The sequence below is a fragment of the Triticum urartu genome, chromosome 7A (assembly GCF_056163025.1).
Source record: "Triticum urartu cultivar PI428250 chromosome 7A, HENAU_Tu73, whole genome shotgun sequence".
Classification (NCBI taxonomy): Eukaryota; Viridiplantae; Streptophyta; class Magnoliopsida; order Poales; family Poaceae; genus Triticum; species Triticum urartu.
The window spans coordinates 466,228,136-466,246,614 of record NC_141879.1 but is presented as its reverse complement, the minus strand read 5'-3'; positions in this window follow the sequence as shown (position 1 = coordinate 466,246,614).

Sequence of the window (18,479 nt, the reverse complement as noted above, 5' to 3'; positions counted from 1 at the left end):
AACAAGGGAGTACCTTGCTCTGATACCAATTGAAAGTGCTAGTGATCGACTAGAGGGGGGTGAATATGTGATTTTTATGAAAGTCTTCAAAACATGGAAGTTTCGAAGACAATCGATAGAAATGAACCTATTAACATGCAGCGGAAGGTAGACTACACTAGGCAAGCCATAGTCAAGTATTCAATGAAGTGAAAGCACAAAGACTAATAGCAGCTAGGCAGTATGGATCAGGATAGAAGACAATATGAAGCCAATCAGAACAAGCAGTCACACAGTAAAGATAAATAGATAATGCAAACAGGCAATGACTTCACAAGGACCAACTGTAAATAAAGAGATGGAAAGGATAGAACCAGTTGCTCGTTGAAGACAATGATTTGTTGGACTAGTTTCAGTTGCTGTGACAACTGTACATCTGGTTAGCGAGACTGAGATTCAACTCAGAAGACCGTGTCTTCACCTTATTCCCCTTGAGCTAAGGACACCCAGTCCTCGCCCAATCACTCTGGTAAGTCTTCAAGGGAGACTTCCAAACCTTCACAGACTTCGTTCATCGGTGATCCACAATGACTCTTGGATACTCAGAACGCGACGCCTAACCGGCTGGAGGATTCACAGTCCTCGAGTGTAACAAGTCTTCAAATCACACAGACAGGAAGACTTCAGTGATGCCTAACACTCTTTGGCTCTGGGTGTTTAGGGCTTTATCCTCGCAAGGATTTCTCTCTCAAAGGCTTCGAGGTTGGTTGCTCTCAAATGACAAAAGCCGTGCACTAACTCTGAGCAGCCAACCAATTTATGGTGTAGGGGGTGGGCTATTTATAGCCACTAGGCAACCCGAACTGATTTGTCAGAAATGACCCTGGGTCACTAAGGAACTGACAGGTGTTCCAACGGTCAGATTTCAAACACACGCAGCAACTTTACTTGGGCTACAAGTAAAGCTGACTCATCCAGCTCTGGATAAGATTTTCTCTCATTGTCTTCGCTCGAAGACATAGGATTTTGGTTAAGCATCACTTCAGTCACTCTAACTTTGTTCACTGGGACCCCACTTAACAGTATGATGGTTCCTATGACTCAACAAAGAAGAAAAGGAAACGACGAAACAGCTAAGTCTTCACGCTCCATAGTCTTCACGCGATGTCTTCTCATGTCATAGTCTTCAATGTGAATATCTTCACATACCACCTTTGTCTTCAATGTCTTCATACATTTTTAGGGGTCATCTCCGGTAGGAAACCCGAATCAATGAGGGACTACTACCTGTGTTATCCTGCAATTCTCACAAACACATTAGTCCCTCAACCAGGTTTGTCGTCAATACTCCAAAACCAACTAGGGGTGGCACTAGATGCACTTACAATCTCCCCCTTTTTGGTGATTGATGACAAAATGGTTGAAGTTTTCAACGGGGATAAAAGTATGTGAAATTGTAAAGGATTTAGACATTGTCTTCGTAAGTACCAGAAAGGCTCCCCCTGAAGATGTGCATATAAATATTTTGCTTTTGAATGCAAATGCATATGGCAGGTTGTATTTGCGGAGCTCCTCTTCTACTTATGAAGACAATTCATCATGCATGAAAGGATATAACGAAGATAATGACATGCATAAAGAAAAATGGACGTCTGCAAAAAGACTTCATGCGGAATTTATCATCGCACATGCGGAATTTATCATCGCATCACATAGTGTTGAAAAGGTAGCAGACGACCAACAAGTTTAAGTGTTACAACTCAAAACGAACCAAAAGTATCAAAAGCGAGAGTTGTAAGCACTTGGCAAATGTAGCAAAAGTAAAGCAACCACCCATATGGACCCGCTTGAAGACTATCAACTCATATGCTTCTCCCCCCTTTTGTCAGTAATGACCAAAAAGGTTTGAAAACATAGAGCTTCTACTCGTCCCATGAGGAGTAGGTGAAGCAGCAGGGTCGTCGTTGAGGTTCGGTGGTGCAGAAGAACTTGGTGTAGTGTCGACACGCGCTGAAGTTGGAGGTGGTGAAGTAGCGTCATCTTGATCATCTATGACTCTGGCATTCACCATTGCAGCTGAGGAGGAATAGTTAGAATCTTCGAGTGAGGGAGTCCGACACAAGTGAGCATTCCTTGGAGGAGTTGAGTCAAACTTGAATCTTTTTGTGAAGCCATCGTCTTGCAGATCAGCTTCAGCACTGAGTAATGTCAAGCTCTTCCAAGACCTCCGACAGGTTTCATGTGTAACAAAGGCATTCTTGGTGGCAAGATTTCGAATGCAATTGACTTCCACCAAGAGGCTTTGCATCTGATGCTTAAGCCAGTCATGATGCCTATCCTGTTTCTGATGTAGAGCGACAAGAAGCTCTCGCTCATTGAGAACACGAGATCGCTTTCGAGGCCTTTGGGCAATGGTACTTGCAGTGGCATCAGTTTGGGTGCGAGGGGCACGTGTATTGCCAGCCAAGGGATAAACACGAGAAACGGCCTGAACTCCTTCAATGGGCTGGGTGAAGCTTTGACGGTCGACATTGTGAAGATAAATTGGCTCCTTTGCAGGCTCTGGGTAAATGGCTTCAATAGATAGATCAACCTCTGGCAAGAATACGAGATGATTGCGCGCAGACGGCTGATAGTTGAAGGCAGAGTGAAGCTTGATGAGGCGCATTACCCATGGAGCATAGAACTTCAGACCAAAGATGTCGGAGCCAGATGCAGCCAACTGCCTGATGAAGAAGTCTTGAGCATTGAAGCTGATGCCATTGATGAAAGTGCAACTATCCCTAGGTGGTTTTGGTAATTCATAACAACATATAGCTCATTGAGCTAATGCTATTCCAAGATGATTATTTCAGGAAAGCTCAATGATTGGCATGGCATGGATGGTGAAAGTGGAACCCTCAAAATGCTAAGGACAAAGGATTGGCTCAAGCTCAAAAGCTCAAGACTCTTCATTTTATATTTTAGTGATCCAAGATCACATTGAGTCTTTAGGAAAAGCCAATACTATCAAGGAGGGATGAGATGTTGCTTAATGAGCCTCTTGCTTCATGTGCTTAGTGATATGCTCCAAAACCCTCAACTACTTTCCCATACCCACATATGACCTAAACCCTAAGCCAAACTTGGTCCTACCGATTCTTTCTATCCGGCGCCACCGAGTTTCATTTGTCATAAGCCACTGCCAAACCCTAGCAATTCGGTTCTATCGATAGGGATCTCGGTCTCACCGAGATGGGACTGCAAACTCTCTGTTTCCCTTTCGTAACTTTTCGGTCTCACCGAAAGAGCGAATCGGTCCCACCGAGATTGCATTGTAAATTCAGTGTTTCCTTTTTGTAACTTTTCGGTCTCACCGAAAGAGCAAATCGGTCCCACCGAGTTTGCCTGACCAACTCTCTGGTTAGCTAATTACCAAATTCGGTCTCACCGAGTTTGTGTAATCGGTCTCACCGAGATTACGTTATGCCCAAACCCTAACCATATCGGTCCTACCGAGTTGCATGTCAGTCCCACCGAAAATATCTAATGGTCACTAGGTTTAACTTTTCGGTCCGACCGAGTTTGTTGATTCGGTCCCACCGAGATTGGAAAACTGTGTGTAACGGTTGGATTTTGTGTGGAGGCTATATATACCCCTCCACCTCCTCTTCATTCGTGGAGAGAGCTATCAGAACACATACACAATTCCAACTCATATGTTCTGAGAGAGAACCACCTACTCATGTGTTGAGACCAAGATATTCCATTCCTACCATATGAATCTTGATCTCTAGCCTTCCCCAAGTTGCTTTCCACTCAAATCTTCTTTCCACAAAATCCAAATCCTATGAGAGAGAGTTGAGTGTTGGGGAGACTATCATTTGAAGCACAAGAGCAAGGAGTTCATTACCTACACACCATTTGTTACTTCTTGGAGAGTGGTGTCTCCTAGATTGGCTAGGTGTCACTTGGGAGCCTCCGACAAGATTGTGGAGTTGAACCAAGGAGTTTGTAAGGGCAAGGAGATCGCCTACTTCGTGAAGATCTACCTCTAGTGAGGCAAGTCCTTTGTGGGCGATGGCCATGGTGGGATAGACAAGGTTGCTACTTCGTGGACCCTTTGTGGGTGGTTGCTTCTTCGTGGACCCTTCGTGGGTGGAGCCCTTCGTGGACTCGCGCAACCGTTACCCTTTGTGGGTGGAGCCCTTCATGGGTGGAGCCCTTCGTGGACTCGCGCAACCGTTACCCTTTGTGGGTGGAGCCCTTCGTGGACTCGCGCAACCGTTACCCTTTGTGGGTTGAAGTCTCCATCAACGTGGATGTAGGATAGCACCACCTATCCGAACCACGGGAAAAACATCCGTGTCTCCAATTGCGTTTGAATTCTCCAAACCCTTCCCTTTACATTCTTGCAAGTTGCATGCTTTACTTTCCGCTGCCAATATACTCTTTGCATGCTTGCTTGAATTGTGTGATGATTGCTTGACTTGTCCTACAATAGCTAAAAACTGCCAAGAACTAAAATTGGGAAAAGGTTAAGTTTTTATTTGGTCAAGTAGTCTAATCACCCCCCCTCTAGACATACTTTCGATCCTACAATTGAAGATATAGAAAACCAAAGTCTTCATTGCTCCTTCAAGCTTCGCTGCAGATGAATGTCCTTTGACAGGCCATAGAGTTCGCCTGATGATATGATAGATGGTGCGGGGCAGATACTCTAGGTCTTTGACAAAGAATTCCGTTGGGTATTCAGCGTCGCGTAGCAGAGGCTTCATCATGCTCAGCATTTGGCTCATGTTGGGTTCTGGCTTCTGGAAAATGCTCTCCAAAGCATTCTGGTGTTGCTGACAACCTGGTTCATAATATTCACTAGGAGTGGGCAGGGCTGTAAGCTCAATGATGTCTTGGGCTTTAGCTTTATGATGTACATCGCCCGTCATCCACTCAAGGATCCAAGTCTTTGGATCCCTGTTGTATCCACGAATGTGGAGGGTAGCATAGAATTGAAGCAGAAGTTCTTCATTCCAATGTTCCTTGTCAGTCACAAAGTTGAGTAGACCCGCATCAGGAAGCAGTCAAGGGCTTCTTCAAGGCAGGGCAATCCAGCAATGGCTTCACAGTCAAGACGCATATGTGGGAAGATGCACCCCTGATTGTACAAGATGCAAGAATAGTAGTTGCGTTGCTGATAACTCCAGAATCGGTCTGAGGAGATTCTTGGCCTTGTGTAGGGGTTCTTGTCACTGTCAAAGAATGTGTTGTGTGCCTTGAATCCATTCAGATTAAACGATCCTGGTGACATTGTAGTACCTGGAAACCGTGGTAGCCTTGGCTTTGGCTTCTGGACCTGAGGCCTATGCTCCACATGATAGTCAAATTGAGGTCCGGGAGCAGGCAGAGGAACCAGAATTGGCCAGCGGACGGTAACAAGCTGACCACGATCATATGCTTGCTCAATGGTGTGTGGCCTTGGAGGAGGTACAGGAGCAGAGGCATTGGCTTCAGGCAGTGGATTTGCTTCAGATGCTGCATTGGCTTCAGGTGCATTCACTTCTGGCACCACATTAGCTTCAGGCACCACATTAGCTTCAGCCATGACAACGTCATTGGCTTCAGTGTTGATGTTGGTGGCCGCCTCAGTATTGGTAACCTCCACTTCAGGAGCTGGAGGGTCGGACATGTTCTTCTCGAGAACAACTTCAGGGTTGGACGGGGGTGTAGCAACACGTTCTTCTTCTCTTGGTTCTTCTTCTTGGTCATCGGCTGATGCAGCCGGAGTATCTTCAGTCGTTTTGCCTTCAGATTCAGGGATGTTCGCAGTAGGAAAGGCTTTAGGAAAGACTTCGCGTGAAACGGATTGGCGCTCTTCTCCTTCTGGAACACTTGACAAAGTGACATGTGGCCTTGGTCCTTTGCGAAGCCTGCGAAATGCTGGCGACGCCTGTGGAGATGGAGTTGGTTGGGCCTCAAGGTCTTCATCGTCAATTACCAGAGTGGTGACCTGGGTTGGGGGAGTAACTGGTGTTTCTTCATCACGAGGAGATTCTTGAGGGTGATCAGCCCATGAGTCATCCTGAGCAATTGGCGTCAATGGACGACCAATGCTGATGTGTTCGCCGTTCGTGAGAACAGGCGATGATACCACATTGTGTTCGATCTGAGGAAGGACTTCATCATCTTCAACATTGTCTTGATGACCAATGTCTTCAGTTGCGGTGGGGTCAACAGCTGGAATGTCTTCAACTACTGGAGCCTTTGTGGAAGCAGGCTCATGAATGATCAACTGGCACCCACGATGTTCAGACGCAGGACGAGCCACTGAGATTGGCTCGACAACAAGGGGCTCTGTGGGAGCAGCTCGGTCTCTCTTCTTTGTCTTTATCTTCTTGGTTGGCGAAGCGTCATCAGTGGTGTGCTTGGTCTTGCGCTTGCGGGCTTCAGCTTCAACTGCCCTTGTTTTCTTGAGTTCCGAAGCCACTATGGGGACCTTAGGCTTTGAGCCTGTCATACTGGCCGGGAAGACAATGCGAGGTTCTTCCTGCCTTGATGCTTCTGGTTGGGCCACAGCAAGCTTCTTCTTCTTCTTGGCAGGCATTCTGGGGTGGATGCCTGGTCGCCCCAAAGCCTTGCGCTTTTCAGCTTCATTGTAGCCTTGAACACATTTGGCAGTAAGATTCTTCATGCGCTCACGAGAACCTTTTGCTTCTTCTCGTTTCTTGTGGAACGCCTCCTTGAGCTCATGCATCATGGCCTTGAAGTTTTGAATGTCTTCAACATTGAGCTTGGCCATGTGCTTCTTGAACTGAGCCTTTTCATAATCAATCTTGTGCTTCAGCTCAACAATCTTCTGTGCAAGAGCCAGCTCAGGAGCAATGGCTCCATGGAAAGAGATGCTGAGGCCAATTGGGAGCTGAAGATCATCAAAACTGAGATCTGGGCTGTCAAACCGCTCATCAGTAAACTTGTACAGGATCTCCACATCAAAGAGGGGAAGATCATTGAAGATTTCCGCCTCTTGCTTGCTCTTTATCAATTGCTCAAGAGCATCATCGCCAAGATCGTCGTCGCTAGACAGATCAATGGCGTCCTTCTTGTTTCTCAAAACAGCAGCAGGGGTCAGAACATGACTAGAGGAGTGCACGGGCTTCTTCTTTTTCTTCTCAGTCTTGGAGATGCGGGAGAGATCTTCAGACTGCACACTTGGTGTAGGAGGAGCACTGGCCAGAGACGTCGCGCGCGACACTTTTGGTGGAGTGGAAAGCTTCGAAGCCTTAGGTTTCTTCTGCTTCTTTGGCTTTGGTGGTGCAGGCGCTTCGTCAGAGTCAGCGTCATCTGCAGAGTGATCCACGACTGCCTCTTGAACCTGAATGTGTGTGATGAGACCTTCTAAGTTGTAGAAGGGCCCAACCAGATTGGGTTCAGCTTCGCGTGTGCCGTCGGCACGTGGCGCAGAGGGGCCTAGGTTGAAGTCTAATCCCCAAGACTTCTTGTTTTCCCTGGCCAAGTTCTTAGCAAACTAAAAGTTGCGCTTGAACAAATTGCCATCTCGACACCATAGCAATGACGATGGGTCGGCATCAGTAGGCTATGGCCCTCGGACCATGCAATGGTAGAATCCTTGAGCAATGGCTTCAGTTCTGGTCTTGGGTTGAAGATTTTTATAGAGAATATCTCCCCAAGGACGCGTGATAGCATTCTTTTCAGCATACTCCTTGGTGACGAATCTGTACTTGAACCATTGCTCGGCCCAGTATCTTCGAATCCATTGGATTCGTGTCTTGCGCTGACCATAGCTTTCTTCGGGGTCAGTTTTGTATAGTTCATAGAGATCTTCGGGCAGGTCCATTGATGTACCCCCACGGTGCTGTCTGCCACCCTTCCTTGTTGATTTCTCTGTTGCCATGAAGTTTAGACTGAAAGGCTTCAACCCTGTCAAAGTCTTCCGTCTACTGGTCAGACAGGAACTGGCTTCAGGAGAATTTATGTGATGCTATAAGAACTCTGTAAACGAATGCAGACTATGAGAATCTAGGGATTCTCTGACGGACATGTACCTATGACAGCATTAGAGATGCGAGGGAAGGGGAAGAGGTCATATGCATTCTTACAAGATTTTGAAGATAAATCAGTTTAGAAGACATTGACCTCATAGTGCGAAGACATTCACTCATATGTAGAGAGTTGGTTCCAGATTTGTACGAATCCACGAATAAGTACAAGTGAGGAATCTAACTACTTTGTGAAGCATAAGTGAACATACTAGGCATGCTATGAGATGCAGAACAGGATAGATCCAACTTTGTAGCAACAAAAACCACTTATGGTTGAAAAGGATGAATCTATCGGATCAAAAAGACTGTAAAAAGAGTTTTTATTTACCACTCGAGGAACTGCTAGACGGAGTAGGAGATGAGGCCGAGCAGTTCGATCTTCCGTTCCCTAACTTGGCGACGAAGGACACCTACGGCGACGGCGGAGAAGACGATGTCCGCGGCCGGCGTGATGACGGCGTCGGTGAGGTTGCGGCAGCTAAGCGCTTTGTGCCGGCATCGTTGAGGGCTAGCGGTGGCGCTAGGGTTTGTGCGAGGAAGAGAAGTGGAAGAAGAGATAATGACTGGGGTGTGGTGAGTATTTATAAGGACAGGGACGGCGCAGCGTTATTACGCAGGTGCCCCTGGTGGTTCACATCTGAAGGACATGTGGCGATCATGCAACTTATTGGAGGTTGTTCCATGTTCCCACGTACGCCTGGATTGTCGGGTGGTCGTTCCCGCTTCTCCGGGTTTCAGGAAAAAAGGATTGAGCATTTAAAACAGATTTGATGTTTGTCTCTGTATCTTCTGCTCACAAGGACGCAGCGAAGACATTCGACAGATTCAATAGAATGCATATGATTTGGATAGATAGATTTGAGATGGGAGCATAGAAAGGTTAGGGTCCGATCACATTCACTTAGTTCAAAAGATCCAAAGAGAAGACATAGCTATAAGTGAATATTGTAGAGGACAGAACGCAAATATATGAATATATCCGAATAAGACCATGAATATATGAATATAGTGAAGATAAACATGAAGCCATGTTAATATTGAAGACAAACCAAATGCGAAGACCTTGCAAATATAACGCCAACAGAAAATACTCCAAACAAAAGTTTGGTGGTGGCGTTACCCACCGTATAGGAAGTATTAGACTCAGATAGGCGCACAATTATCGTGGCACTCTGAAGTCAAATTCCGCATTAATGTATTCACACTTAGAGTGTAAGTCTTCATTATCTGAAGATATACATTACTTCGTGTGTTGCACATCTAAGTCATCAACATGCATAAGTGTTAGGATGTGTGCATGATCACAGGACATTTGAGGATTCCAAGATATTTAGCTCACACCGCAACTTGCAAAACCTTTTCTCATCCAAGGTCTTTGTGAAGATATCTGCCAGTTGCTCTTCAGTGTTGACGCGAATGATATCAATATCTTCCTTCATGACATGATCTCTGAGAAAGTGATGACGGATCTGAATGTGCTTTGTCTTCGAGTGCTGAACTGGGTTGTTGGCGATCTTGATGGCGCTTTCATTGTCGCAGTAGAGTGGCACTTGCTTCAGATGAATGCCATAGTCTTTGAGTGTTTGCTTCATCCATAGAAGCTGAGCGCAGCAAGATCCAGCAGCAATGTATTCAGATTCAGCAGTGGAGAGAGATACATAGTTCTACTTCTTTGAAGACCAACACACAAGTGATCGTCCCAGAAAGTGACATGTGCCTGATGTAGACTTGCGATCCACCTTGTCACCTGCATAATCAGCATCCGAGAATCCAACTAGATCAAACTATGAGCCCTTTGGATACCATAATCCTAGTGTTGGGGTGTAAGCCAAATATCAAAGAATTTGCTTCACAACTAAGTGATGCGATTCCTTTGGTGCCGCTTGGAATCGGGCACACATGCAAACACTAAGCATGATATCTGGCCTAAATGCACATAAATAAAGCAAAGAACCAATCATGGAGCGGTATACCTTTTGATCGAACTCTTTACCATTGGCGTCAGAATCCAGATGACTCTTGGTAGGCATTGGCGTCGTATAACCTTTGCAGCCTTGCATTCCAAACTTCTTCAGGCAATCTTTGAGGTATTTCTCTTGAGATATGAAGATGCTATTGCGTTGCTGCCATATTTGAATACCAATGAAGAACTTCAGCTCACCCATCATGGAAATCTGATATTGCTCTTGCATCATGTACCCAAACTCATCACTGTATTTCTGATTAGTGTAGCGGAAGATAATGTCATCCACATATATTTGGCACACAAACAGTTCACCATCATATGTCTTCGTGAAGAGTGTGGGATCCAGGGAACCAGGTTTGAAGCCTTTGCTCTTCAGGAAGTCTTTGAGTGTGTCATACCAAGCACGAGGGGCTTGTTTGAGGCCATACAGTGCCTTGTTGAGCTTGTAAACCATGTCAGGATGTTTTGGATCTTCAAAACCAGGCGGTTGTGCAACATACACTTATTCTTCAATCTTGCCATTGAGAAAGGCGCTCTTCACATCCATTTGATACAAAAGGATGTGATGATGATTTGCATAGGCTAGCAGTATGCGTATAGCTTCAAGCCTAGCCACAGGAGCAAATGTTTCATCAAAGTCAATCCCTTCAACTTGAGTGTATCCTTGAGCAACTAGACGAGCCTTGTTTCTGACAACTTGACCATGCTCATCTTGCTTGTTGTGATATATCCATTTAGTGCCTATGATATTGTGTTTATGAGGATCAGGACGCTTGACCAGTTCCCATACATTATTCAGCTCGAACTGTTGAAGCTCTTCTTGCATAGCTTGAATCCATTCAGGTTCCATGAAGGCTTCATCAACTTTCTTGGGTTCAGATATTGAGACAAATGCAAAGTGCCCACAGAAATTTGCTAGTTGTGTTGCCCTTGAACGAGTCAGTGGACCAGGTGCATTGATGCTATCAATTATCTTTTCAATCTGTACTTCATTTGCAACACGAGGATGAACTGGACGAAGATTTTGCTCTTGCTGATCATTGTCATCATTTGAAGGATTGTCTTCAGGCTGAGCATTGTCTTCCGGTTGATTAGGTGCAGAGATGATAAGTTCCTCTTCAGGTTGTACTTCATATGGTATGATTTCCCCAGTTCCCATAAGCTTGATGGATTCACTGGGTGGAATTTCATCTAGCACATTTGGCAGGTGCTCTCTTTGCGAGCCGTTAGTCTCATCGAACCGCACATCCACATTTTCAACCACTTTATAGTGAAAGAGGTTGAAGACTCTGTAGGAGTGTGAATCCTTTCCGTAACCAAGCATAAAACCTTCATGTGCTTTCGGTGCAAATTTTGAAGTGTGATGTGGATCCTTGATCCAGCACCTAGCACCAAATACTCTGAAGTAACTGACACTTGGCTTCTTACCAGTGAGGAGTTCATAGGATGTTTTCTTCAGAAGCTTGTGAAGATAAACACGGTTGATGACATGGCATGCAGTATCAATAGCTTCAGGCCAGAACTTTCTTGGTGTCTTGTATTCATCGAGCATCGTCCGAGCCATCTCAATGAGTGTTCTGTTCTTGCGTTCCACGATGCCATTCTGCTGCGGCATGTACGGAGATGAGAACTCATGAGTGATGCCCAATGTATCGAGATAAGTGTCGAGGCCGGTGTTCTTGAATTCAGTGCCATTATCACTTCTGATGTGCTTGATCTTGATGCCATAGTTGTTCATGGCTCGATTGGCGAAGCGTCTGAAAACATCCTGCACTTCAGTCTTGTAGAGGATTATATGCACCCATGTATATCTTGAATAATCATCAACAATGACGAAGCCAGAGACAAGCAGTAGTAGTAAGGGTAGAGTAGTGAGTAGGGCCGAAGAGGTCCATGTGCAGCAGTTCAAAGGTGGAGTCGTTGTCATGATTGTCTTCGAGGGATGCTTGGCCCTCGTCATCTTTCCAGCTTCACAGACACCGCATAAGTGATCCTTCTTGAACTTGACGCCCTCGATTCCTATGACGTGCTTCTTCTTTGCAAGAGTATGTAGGTTCCTGATGCCAGCATGCCCTAGCCTCCAATGCCAGAGCCAACATTCTGAAGCTTTTGCAAGAAGACATACGGCAAGCTGTGGTCCTGCTGAGAAATCTACCATGTACAAATCATATTTCCGATACCCTTCAAATACTAGAGACTTGTCAGATTCCATTAGAACAAGGCAACGATATTTTCCAAATATCACAATCATGTTCAAATTGCAAAGCATCGAGACATACATTAAGTTGAAACCAAGGGATTCAACAAGCATCACTTTATCCATGTGCTGATCCTTTGAGATTGCAACTCTACCTAGACCCAACTTTTGTCAAATGGACGTAGGGTTGAGTCCATGAGAGGACTTCGTTTGCCAGTCATGTGATTAGTACATCCACTATCAATAATCCATTCTGAAGCAGCTGGTGCCATACCCTACAGTGCAATTAGGGGGATAGGCTTCACGAAGAGCATTGAAGCATAAACATTTGACGAGCAAGAGGATTATTAAAGCTTAGATCGAGGTTAGGACTGATAGGACAAGTAGCAAGCGACTTAGGAACAAAATACATAATAAGACCATTTGGGCATTTGATCTTGCTCCCTACAAGATGTTTTAGGTCCCCAGCAATAGCTTCGGACGCATTTGATTTTCGGCTAGAGACCTTTCCCTGCAAAAGAGAGTTAAGCTTTCTTAGCCACCCACATCTTCAAGGGTGGCTTCAAAGCAATGAGTCCAAGTGCAGCATCTGAGAACTTTGGCTTTGGAGCCCTAGCAAATAGTCTTGCAGGTGGAGAATAGTACTCATAAGAATAAGCAGAGTAGTTCTGGGTCCTATGAACATGGCGGTTTGATGAAACACGCTCATATTCATAGGCTTGAGTATGGTTCCCTGCAAAACATTTGTGTTAGTGCGACTCAGGTGAGTCCTCTGTTTGTATGAAGCCTTTGGACCATATGACGCCTGTGGTCTGGGGTTTGTCTTCTTCCCTTGTGGTGTCATGACGACATTCACAGGAAGATTCTCCAGACACCTTTTCGGAACCCAGACTTTCTTCATAGGTGGCCCATTCCTGCAGTTAGTACCAATATACCTGGCAAACACTTCACCATTCTAATTCTTAAGCAGTTTATAGTTTGCATCAAAGGATTGATCAATGACGATGGGATTAGCACAAGTGAAGCCATATAGGGTGGATGGATCCACTGAAGGTTCCTTTGCAGCAACCCATGTGGTTTTGGGGTACTGCTCAGGTTTCCAGTAAGAGCCATCTACATTCATTTTTCTTTCAAACCCAACACCCTCTTTCCTAGGGTTTCGGTTTAGAATCTGCCTTTTGAGGACATCACATAGTGTCTGATGCCCTTTTAGACTTTTTTACATCCCTGTTTCAAGCAATGTCTTCAACCTAGCATTTTCATCAGCAATAGCAGTGGCATCCTCAGCAGAGGGGTTAGTTTCCACATCAATAGTTGAAGATATTGCAACAGTAGCGGCAGTAGAACATTCAGTAACAGAAGTAGTGTTATCACGCTCAAGGCATTTAAGACATGGTGGTTCAAATCCTTCCTGAGCGGGACTGATCTGTTCAGCGCGAAGTGACTCGTTTTCCTTTTGAAGATCTTCATGAGCCGCTCTCAATTTCTCAAGTTCTTGCTTCCTTTGAAGATAATCGTAGGAAAGATTTTCATAAGTTGTTGAGAGCGTTTCATGACGACTTTCAAGTTCCTCATACTTAACATGAAGATTTTTTATGTCTTCAATTAAGGACCGAGATCGAGTCATTTCAGCGTCCAACAGGTCATCGCTTTTGTCTAACAGTTTTTGAATATGTTCCATAGCTTTTTGTTGTTTAGTTGCAATTTTAGCAAGTGTTTTGTAGCTGGGTTTGGAATTACAATCAGAGTCATCTTCACTTGATGTTTGAAAGTAAGCATCACGTGAGTTTACCTTGGCACCACGTGCCATGAAGCAGTAGGTTGGAGAAGATGGATCGGGTTCGAGAGACATTGTTTTAAGTGATTCCTTGAAGTCGAGGAACCAGGGATCCTGACATGTTCAATGACCTTCATAAACATCAGAAATCTGATCCCATATAAGCTTTGCATTGCAGAGATGTATGATGCGCCTGAACTCATCTCTGGACAGAGAGGAGCATATAATGTCCTTCACCTTGACATCCAGCAGAGTGAATTTCTGAATGTCTTCGGCATCCGCCATCTTGCATAAGTCGGTGAGGCCAATCTCCGTGATCGTCCAAAGCTCATTGTCCATTGCTAGGAGTTGCTTCCTCATCATAGTCTTCCATTTGGGATAATCAGTGCCATTGAAGACAGGGCACGCAGTGGAGACTTTGAATATCCCTACAGTCGACATAGCTAAAACTCCAGGTGGTTAAACCGAATCACACAGAACAAGGGAGTACCTTGCTCTGATACCAATTGAAAGTGCTAGTGATCGACTAGAGGGGGGTGAATAGGCGATTTTTATGAAAGTCTTCAAAACATGGAAGTTTCGAAGACAATCGATAGAAATGAACCTATTAACATGCAGCGGAAGGTAGACTACACTAGGCAAGCCATAGTCAAGTATTCAATGAAGTGAAAGCACAAAGACTAATAGCAGCTAGGCAGTATGGATCAGGATAGAAGACAATATGAAGCCAATCAGAACAAGCAGTCACACAGTGAAGACAAATAGATAATGCAAACAGGCAATGACTTCACAAGGACCAACTGTAAATAAAGAGATGGAAAGGATAGAACCAGTTGCTCGTTGAAGACAATGATTTGTTGGACCAGTTCCAGTTGCTGTGACAACTGTACGTCTGGTTAGGGAGGCTGATATTTAACTCAGAAGACCATGTCTTCACCTTATTCCCCTTGATCTAAGGACACCCAGTCCTCACTGAATCACTCTGGTAAGTCTTCAAGGGAGACTTCCAAACCTTCACAAACTTCGTTCACCGGCGATCCACAATGACTCGTGAATGCTCAGAACGCGATGCCTAACCGGCTGGAGGATTCATAGTCCTCAAGTGTAACAAGTCTTCAGATCACACAGACAGGAAGACTTCAGTGATGCCTAACACTCTTTGGCTCTGGGTGTTTAGGGCTTTGTCCTCGTAAGGATTTCTCTCTCAAAGGCTTCGAGGTGGGTTGCTCTCAAACGACAAAAACCGTGTACTAACTCTGAGCAGCCAACCAATTTATGGTGTAGGGGGTGGGCTATTTATAGCCACTAGGCAACCCGACCTGATTTGTCTGAAATGACCCTGGGTCACTAAGGAACTGACACGTGTTCCAACGGTCAGATTTCAAACACACGCGACAACTTTACTTGGGCTACAAGTAAAGCTGACTCATCCAGCTCTGGATAAGATTTGCTCTCATTGTCTTTGCTCGAAGACATAGGATTTTGGTTAAGAATCACTTTAGCCACTCTAACTTTGTTCACTGGGACCCCACTTAACAGTACGGTGGTTCCTATGACTCAACAAAGAAGAAAAGGAAACGACTGTAACACCCCGGATGTAACTTTCCCTATTTGTACTCCAACTCTTGTCGTTTCTGGCGTTAAGTTATTTTATTTTCTCGGGTTCGGGTTTTGTCTCCGGTGTTGTTATCGTTGTCATGCATCTCATATCATGTCATCATGTGCATTGCATTTGCATACGTGTTCGTCTCATGCATTCAAGCATTTTCCCCGTTGCCCGTTTTGCGTTCCGGCGCTTCGTTCTCCTCCGGTGGCCATGTCTAGCTTTCTTTCGTGTGTGGGGATTAAACATTTCTGGATTGGACCGAGACTTGCCAAGTGTCCTTGGTTTACTACCGGTAGACCGCCTGTCAAGTTTCGTACCATTTGGACTTCGTTTGGTACTCCAACGGTTAACCGAGGGACCGAAAAGGCCTCGTGTGTGTTGCAGCCCAACACCCCTCCAATTTGGCCCAAAACCCACCAAACTCTGCTCCATGTACTAGAGCGTTCGATCACGATCGCGTGGCCGAAAACCGCACCTCATTTGGACTCTCCTAGCCCCCTCTATGCCTATATATATCTCCCCCCATTCGAATCACGGACGAAACCCTAGATTTTTTCTCCTCCGTCGCCGCCGGACACGTCCGGACGGACCGGACGCGTCCGCTCCGCCCGCCCGCACCAGCCAGCAGCCGCCACGTGTCCCTTGCGGGACCGCTTCGCCGTCGCCGCCGCTGAGGCCCGCCGAGCCCAGCGCGGGCCCCCGCGGCCCAGCTCCTCGCGCCGCCCGCGCCCTCCTCCTCCCGGCGCCGCGCCCGCGCCCGCCGCCTCCCTGCCGGCGCCGCCCCGCCGCCCGAGCCGCCACTCCGGCCAGACGCCCGCGCCGACGCCGGCCGGAGCCGCGCCTCGCCTCCCGGTGCAGTGCCCCGCCGCCTTACCTCGTCGCCTCGCCGCCCCGCGGCCGGGACCGGCGACCCCGCCGCCCTCCACCGTCCTCTCCGCCAAGACCGGAGCTCGCCGCGCCGCCCAACACCATCGCCGGCGACCTCGGCTCCGGCCATGAACAGTGCCGCCACCACCTCGGGCTCCGTGTGATCCAGATCTGGATCGGAGCTACAGTAAACCCTAGGAGAGGTTGATTTTTTTACTAAGTCCCGAAATTCTTGATCCATATGCTCCTGTTCGCGGCTCCGTAACTTTTCATCCTACCTCCGATTTGGGCGTATAGCATATCAAAATGTTCATCTCAGAGAGTACATCATTTCATTCCATTGCATCATTTTCATTTGAGCTCATCTTGATGCCCGAAATGCTGTTAGAAGAGGGCTACTTGAGTTAATTGTCAGATCTGTTACTCCGTTTAGCACATTTGTCATTTTTTCCATGATTATTATGTGCATGATATGCCCGTGAGTTCTACATATGTTTTGTTAAGGGTTTTGTCATCTTTCCAGAGGTGCAACCCATGTATTTTTAGGATGTGTGTGGTGACTTGGGAAAGCTTGCAAAGTGGTGCACTTGCTAATTCTGTTTTCAGGGACTTAGTGATTTCACTAAGTCCTGGGATTGTTTAGTTCATGATGCCATATGTTCTTGTTGTTTCCTAGTGATCCGTGCCTCTTTTGAGGATGATCAGTAAAGGAATTTTGTTAATCTTGTAGTGCTCTATCCATCCATGTCTTTGTTTGCAATTATGGAGCACCCTAACTTGAGTCAATTGAGCTCTACTTTTGCTTCGTTGCGAATCTGGGCAGATCGTCAACTTGTTTGCGATTTTGCCGATGTTATTGTAGTTGATCCGTGCATGCTATGCTATTGTTCTTGCCATGTATAGCTTGTATTTTGTGCCTTATTTATGGATGTATGCTTGTATTGCCATGACTTGCACCGTGGTGAGTGCATCGAGCTCGTAAACATGCCTTCGTGAGTTATGTTTCAGCAAGTCCCAGTTTTCACTAAGTCTGAAAACTGATTATGTTTTTGCTATGTTCACATGCTTGCAATTGTATTTTCTGCTCCCTTTTGGCTCAAGGTAACTAAGGGACTTTTGTTAAGCTTGTTGAGTAGCTCCATGCCATGTCTTTCTTTGTCATGTTCAGGTCCTGTAGCATGTTGTTTTGTTGCTCCGAAGAGGGCTATATGATCTGAAATTCCAGACAAGTGTTAATTTCACTAAGTCTGAGATCTGTTTTACCATTTGCGTTTTTGCCATGCTTGTTTGAACCTGTTAATGGATGATTTGGCCGTAGCTCAGTGCTAGATTTTTGTTAAGCATCTTGAATGCTTCCCTGCCATGTATTTTGTTGCCATGTTTGGTGGCTGTAGCATGTCCATCTCATTGCATTTAGATGCCTACTTGCTGTAAATCGCAGACCGGTGTCATTTTTGAATCGCTTGCCATTTCCAAACCGTAACTCCGATTCCGGTGTTCTTTATATCGTTTTCAAGCGATTTCATCTCATTTTTTGCAGTGGCACCCTTGGAATTCCAAGTTGAGGCCAGGTTCATGCATTTCCTGTCATATCTTGCATTTTGCATCCCGCATAGCATATCATCTTTGCATCGTGTTGATTGAGTTTGCACGTGGTTGATTGTATCCTTGTTGCTTGTTTGTCTTGTTTGGGTAGAGCCGGGAGACGAGTTCGCTAACGAGGAGCCCATTGAGTTTGCTTTTGAGGATCCAGTCAACTCTGACAACTGTGCAGGCAAGATGATCATACCCTCGAAATCACTACTATCTTTGCTATGCTAGTTTGCTCGCTCTTTTTCTATGCCATTGCTACGATGCCTACCACTTTCTTGCAAGCCTCCCAAATTGCCATGTCAAACCTCTAACCCACCATGTCCTAGCAAACCGTTGATTGGCTATGTTACCGCTTTGCTCAGCCCCTCTTATAGCGTTGCTAGTTGCAGGTGAAGATTGGAGGCCGTTCCTTGTTGGAACATTTATTTACTTGTTGGGATATCATTATATTGCTATGTTAT